Here is a 5,484-nt window from a genome sequence, read left to right on the forward strand (position 1 = left end):
AAAGACATTCAGTGCTTCCATATAGGAAGTGCTTGATATTCTTCCATCTTAGTTATACCAAAGACCTTTTCAGCACTCACAACTCAACAAGTTGCTGGACAGATAAGGAGAAGAGATTCTTTAGTGGGCTTTATCAGTGGACAACAGAAAGTCAGTCTGAGCGAAGGTAAGAAAACAAATTGTAGTCCTTATTAATGAGAGCAGCAGATTAGAACTGAAGAAAGTCTGCTGTGGAATCAATGAGGATCTAAGGAGATAAACCATGGCCATATACCTGGGCTATTGTTGGAGTGGAAATTGTTAGATGCTTCTTATTTATTCTTAAGCTGACAAGAACATTCAAGAGTCAAAAATAAATATTTACAGGAGTCCGTAGTTGATGAGTTAATTAAGTTCATATATTTCGTTACTGAAAGGACTCATTAACTTTTTTTAAAGTATTAAAGAGAAATTGCTACATTGTGAGAAACACACCTTGATGTTGCAGTCCCTCATTAACTTTTAGGCAATTTTTTAACATCCAAAAAGGTATTCTTTAATAACTATTTAAAAGATATTTTGCCTATTTTTTCTTAGTACTTAGTTAAATTCACTCACACTACTACATCCCCTGCTGTCCTACAAAACAACAGACAGAAACCCTTGGACATTTGTGGTAACTCAGAATTCTTTGTCATCACAAGCTCCCTGTGCTACTGATTCAATACCCCCGTCTCTCCTGCACTCATGAATCCCAATTCCATTTGTATCTTTCACTTCCTTCAATGGATTTTTTCATTTTAACTCCCCCTAAGGTTTTACCTTAGATCTTTGATACTTTTGAAATAGTTCATTCCACCAGATTTATATTTCTCTCCAAAAACTTTTACATTGTTGTTGTTGTGTGCACTGTTGAGTCACTTCTGATTCACAGAAACCCTGTATGACAGAGTAGAACTGCCCCAGCTTAGGGTTTCCTAGGCTGTAATCTTTATGGGGGGAGCTCTGGTAGTGTAGTGCCTAAGGCACTTAACTGCTAACCAGAAGGCTGGCAGTTCAAACCCACCAGCCACTCCTCGGAAGGAAGATGGGGCAATCTACTACCATAGTGATACTGCCTCAGAAACCCAAGCAGAGGTCGCTATGAGTCAGGTCTGACTTGATGGTACGTAACAACAACAACAATCTTTATGGGAGCAGATCACCCACCAGGTCTTTTTTTTCTCATGGAGTAACTAACCTATTGAAACCATTGACCTACTGGTTAGCAGCTGAGCACTTAACTTTTGTGCCACTAGTGCTTTGAAAAGTTTTGTAAATAAGGTTAAATCATGTAGGTTGTTGACAGAATTAAATCTATATTTTTAAAAGATTTTAGAACAATACTTGGTCCACAGTGAGCATGCAATAAAATTTGTGTTATTATGTTTTAATATGATCATCATTTTTAGCTAGATTAAAGAGCAGAATGTTTGAGATAATGCAATTCCTTTCTTTCTTTTTTTTTTTTTTTTACTTCATGTTTCTCAAAACAATCTTTTCATCAGCAGATTGGATTCATAAACTAGGTAGGGTGCTCAGGTAATGGCTAGTATCCATTATCCTGCCAGACAGGATTTGTGTTCTAACAATTGGGGTTGTGGTTGTTAGTCTCTTGTGAGGTAGTTGGGGTGACATCTCCTCTCTCTCATCAGAGCTGATCACATCTGCATTAAATGAATGAAAAGTCAGATACCGGTTTTGCAACACTGAAGCCTGTTCATTTGTGCCTTTGAGCCTCTGGCAGAGGACTTTGTTGACTTCAATACTGGCCTTCACTCTTCCCCTCTGTCATGGCCCCTAGTCCTAGGTGCTGCTGCATTACATTTTGTTAACTTACACTTTTGTCCTTTTGTCTCCTAAAAAGCTACTTCCTTTTTTCACTTCTGTGACATCAGACTTAGAGTTGTTTTCTTTTGCCCACAAACAACTATCAACTTTTGCTTTCCAGGAATGTTGTAATGAGAAACAAAAATCCAGTATCTTCAAAATTGCAGAGCAAATTGATACAGCTTACTTGTCTTTCACTTCCTCTCATTTGTATTAACCTCAAGATGCAACAGAAAGAAATGCCAGAGCATAAAGACTAACTTTACCCAGTAAACTGCAACATTTATCTATATGCTACAAAAACTAAGGATAAAAAATGACAAACTAGTCAAGAAAAGAAGGGTACTTCTCCCCACATAACAACCTGAGCCTCATGGCCCTGAACTTTCAGAGACCAACAGAGGTGGACTAACAAAGAAGCATAAAACAATCACACTGACCAAAGAACAACTGAAAGCCACTACAGTCTGGAACATAAGCTTCTACAGTGAGACAATTTCATTATTGAATCCCCTGTGTTCAGCTCATAAAATTAGAGCATAACTTCTGTTCAACAGTTTAAGTAAAAGAAGCAAAAAATAAAAGATGTACATGGCAAAATCAAATATATTAGACTAATGGTAAAAGGATTACAATTAAAGAATTCCTCTACCTGTGGAGTCAAGACAAACTTTTACTATCAGCATCTGAAGTCTATGGACATATTTCACACCTAGGTACATGGATAAGAGAAAGAACTCACCCCTGAGAATTTGGGTCCTTCACACAAATGCTCTAGGAACAGAGGTAAGGATTAGGAAGGATTAAATGATTTTGACAACAAAAAACCAACCCTTCCCCAGTGAAGGAGTTATAAAGTCACCTGGATGTAGTGAGTGGCTCTCAGAGAGGGACTCCTGGAGAGTTACACTTGAGGACACTCTGTTACTCTAGAGGAAAGGGTGTTACCTGCTGTGATAACTGCTTTGTGAGTGAGGTAGTTCTGGAGAATGGCAAAAAAGAAAGTTATCTTAGAATTAGAAACTCCACAGTTACAAGCATCTGAAAAGGGCTAGGAGTTCTGCTACGGGTGTTGGCACATTCAGAGGACAACTCTACACATCCAGTAAGGAAATGGTAGAAAGAAAAGGCAGTGGGTAGTATAGTCCTAATCTTGTGGTCCGAGGAATGCAAAATGGCATGGACCCAGAGGAATGTATTCTAGAAGGAATAGAAAAGTCTGAGAAGCTTTTTTACTAATAATCATTAGCTTCAGCGATGAATAAAACACAGAATGAAACCTAGTTCTTGGTTCCAAAGAGCTTATTTTCCAAAGATCATCTGGGAAATCCTTAACACAACACAAAAATCCATAGGGCTAAAGGATACTGACTTTCTATATAAAGTAAGGAGGGTAAAAAGAGAGCTCAGATTTAGAGCTAAAAGTTTGTTCTCAACACCATGAAGGGCCTCTGTGTAAATAAGTATCTGTATGTGTTTACATATGGAATACACTGCTCACTTTAGGATAATGATGTTTCCCATTTCACTGATAAATACTCATTTGAATTTTATATCTGAAATGTACTGGGAAAATTAAGCTTCATGTTTTTGTTTGTTTGTTTGTTTGTTTGTTTTGCAGTGTTCCCTCTTTTCCCCTCTCACCCCTGGTAACCAACAAAAAAAGTTTTCTTCCATATATAAACCTTTCTTTGACTTTTTACAATAATGAACTAATACAATATTTGTCCTTCTGTGATTGACTTATTTCACTCAGCATAATGTCCTCCAAGTTCATTCACATTATGCAGTGTTTTGCAGATTCGACATTATTCTTTAGTGTTGCATAGTATTCTATTTTGTATATATACCATAGTTTGGTTATCGATTCTTCTGTTGATGGGCACTGGGTTGTTTCCATCTTTTTGCTATTGTAAATAGTGCTGTGACGAACATAGATGTGCATATATTTGTTCTTGTCCTAGCTCTCACTTCTTTATGATATATACCTAGTAATGAGATTGCTGAAAATTAATCTTCTTTGGCAAAAATTAAGTGACAACATCTTCTCAGGCCATGTGAGGAATATGTAAATGAAACAAAACAGTGGAAGTAAAGTTTAGAGGAATGTTCAGAAAATGAAAGTATTCTGTTCCCTATGTAAAAGCCATTATAGAAAGAATGTTTTCAGAGAACCTATGGTCCAAGGTTCAACCCAACAACCAGCTCAGTCAGGCCAGCAGCATTCTCAATTCTCCCAATGGCCCTGCTGTCTCTCTATTGACTGTCCTGATGGTGCTCAGCTATGGCACTGTTCCATCCCTGGGCTGTGATCTGCCTCCCAACCATGTCTGTGATAGTAGGAAGACTTTTGTGCTTTTGGGTCAAATGACTCTCCCTTTCTTTCTGTCTCGATGACAGAAAGAACTTCCGATTCCCCCAGGAGGAGGTGGATGGCAGCCAGCAGAACAAGGCCCAGGCCATGTCTGTCCTCCAGGAGATGCTCCAACAGATCTCCGACCTCTTCCACACAGAGGGTGCCTCTGTTGTTTGGAGCATGACCCTCCTGAACCAACTCCAAAATGCACTCCATCTACAGACAGAAAACCTGGAGAACTGTTTGGTGCAGGCAATAGGAGAGGAAGAATCTGTCCTGGTAATTGAGGGCCCTCTACTGGCTGTGAAGAGTTACTTCTATGGAATCCATCTCCATCTGAAAGAGAAGAAATACAGTGACTGTGCTTGGGAAGTGGTCAGAGGGGAAATCAGGAGAACCTTCTCTTCATCAACAACCTTGGAATCAAGATTTAGAAGAAAGAATGGGGACCTGGGTTCATCTTGACTTGACTCTTAATCCGATGTGCCTTAACACATCTTCGCATGTTTCTGGTCATTTCAGAAGACTCTTGTTTCTGTTTAATCACTGAATTTATTGAACTCAGAAATTAATTTGTCCGTAGTATTCAGCAAGTGTATGGGAAAAACAACAGCAGGGACATCAGTCCCTAAGAGAAAACTGTCCTACTTTCTTATTTATGTATTTAGCTATTTACTCATGTTTGTTGATTCATTCTCATATTAATAATATTTAAATTTTTCACTTAATAGATTGTTGATTTCACACATTTATATTATATTAAGATATTTTACATTTTCCCCTTTCCACAGGAGTTCTAATGGTGTAGTGCATAAGGCACTTGGCTGCTGATCAAAAGTTTGGGGTTCAAACACTTTAGCTGCTTCGCGAGGAAGGAAGATGAGGCATTCTACTCCCGTAAAGATTTACAGCCTCGGAAGCCCAGTCGGAGTTGCTGGGTCAGAATTTATTAGATGGCAGAGAGTTTGTTTTTGGTTTTTGTGTTCTGTAATAAGATTGTTTGCATTGTCCCTGATTAAATTTGTATTTTATCTCCATTGTAGGACATCAGTTTCTCATAAATCATAAGCTCTTCAAGATGCATAATAACCAGATTGCAAGGAGTATAGTAGTCAGAGACACTTCTGTCGTAAGATCGAAGAGTGAAACTGGGTCAGAGAATTTCTCTTCCTGCCTCGGCAACCTAAGGAGGGGTCGCTATCAGTTGGATCTAACTTGAGGGCATTGAGTTTGTTTTGGTTAATATTAGGTGAAAACTAGCAATAAATAAATAAATAAAC

At 38.4% G+C, this 5,484-nt stretch overlaps 1 pseudogene; it reads left to right on the forward strand.

Moving 5' to 3' along the window:
- The first annotated feature begins 4,008 nt into the window (after positions 1–4,008).
- On the forward strand, positions 4,009–4,669 carry LOC103207031 (annotated as a pseudogene).
- The last annotated feature ends 815 nt before the right edge of the window (positions 4,670–5,484 follow it).

The sequence above is a fragment of the Orycteropus afer genome, unplaced genomic scaffold (assembly GCF_000298275.1).
Source record: "Orycteropus afer afer isolate SDZICR_OR568_19922 unplaced genomic scaffold, OryAfe1.0 scaffold00345, whole genome shotgun sequence".
Taxonomy (NCBI): Eukaryota; Metazoa; Chordata; class Mammalia; order Tubulidentata; family Orycteropodidae; genus Orycteropus; species Orycteropus afer.